The sequence below is a fragment of the Lepidothrix coronata genome, unplaced genomic scaffold (genome assembly GCF_001604755.1).
Source record: "Lepidothrix coronata isolate B3197 unplaced genomic scaffold, Lepidothrix_coronata-1.0 Scaffold85, whole genome shotgun sequence".
NCBI classification, from domain to species: Eukaryota; Metazoa; Chordata; class Aves; order Passeriformes; family Pipridae; genus Lepidothrix; species Lepidothrix coronata.
The window spans coordinates 1,106,081-1,106,811 of NW_016690265.1; the positions used below are offsets into that span (position 1 = coordinate 1,106,081).

General features: G+C 36.1%; 1 long non-coding RNA gene across 1 annotated transcript in view; it reads left to right on the forward strand.

The window, feature by feature from the left end:
- LOC108500138 overlaps nucleotides 1-20 on the forward strand; it is a 2,579-nt gene extending 2,559 nt beyond the window's left edge. The window contains exon 3 of the long non-coding RNA XR_001875766.1: nucleotides 1-20. This exon is cut by the window's left edge and continues 47 nt beyond it. This is a non-coding gene — a long non-coding RNA (uncharacterized LOC108500138).
- Nucleotides 21-731: the final 711 nt, after the last annotated feature.

Sequence of the window (731 nt, forward strand, 5' to 3'; positions counted from 1 at the left end):
AGAATAAAGCATGAAGTCAGTGATGCTTTCACTTTTCTTCTTTCTTTCTAAATGGATAGGTTGAGACAGTTATACTTTTGTTCTGAACCTTTGCAGTGTGCTGATTGCTCTCATATGGACACTTGACACTCAAAATAAAACCTGAGTTTGTTCAGTTGTAGGGTCATTTCTTTTCTCAAGTATTTTTTTTTTAATTCAATCTGAAATAGATACGTTATTGTGCTTAACAAGGTCTTTGCAACACATGAGTTGGAGAGGGCACGTGAATAATTCAAATATTAGTTTATTTATTCTTCTTTTGGATCAGCGTGTTTGTCACCTCTTGTCATTCCACTCAAGGTATTTCAGTGAGTTTTTAGCTGGTTTTTTTTGCTATTATTTCTTTAAATGTGCACTTGTCATTGAGATGTGTAACAGCAGTTACAGTCAGAATGATAGGACGGTTACACTTGATAGGATTTAAAAATGATGTGTACTTTAAAAAATGGTCTTTGATGCCATGGTGATGGGCACATTACATATACTAGAACTGGCAAACAAATGAAATGTGAGAGAGAACGTAGAGCAGTGTAACCTGAGAGTAATGCAGAGCAACAACCTTTACACTATGTTATACGTAAGGTACATGTCAGAAGTGCTGGATCAATTCATTCCATGCCAAACATGAAGTAGCAGTAGGCTCAGATCTGGTTTAGTGGGAATATTGATATGTGAGAGAGCTTTGGGATGCT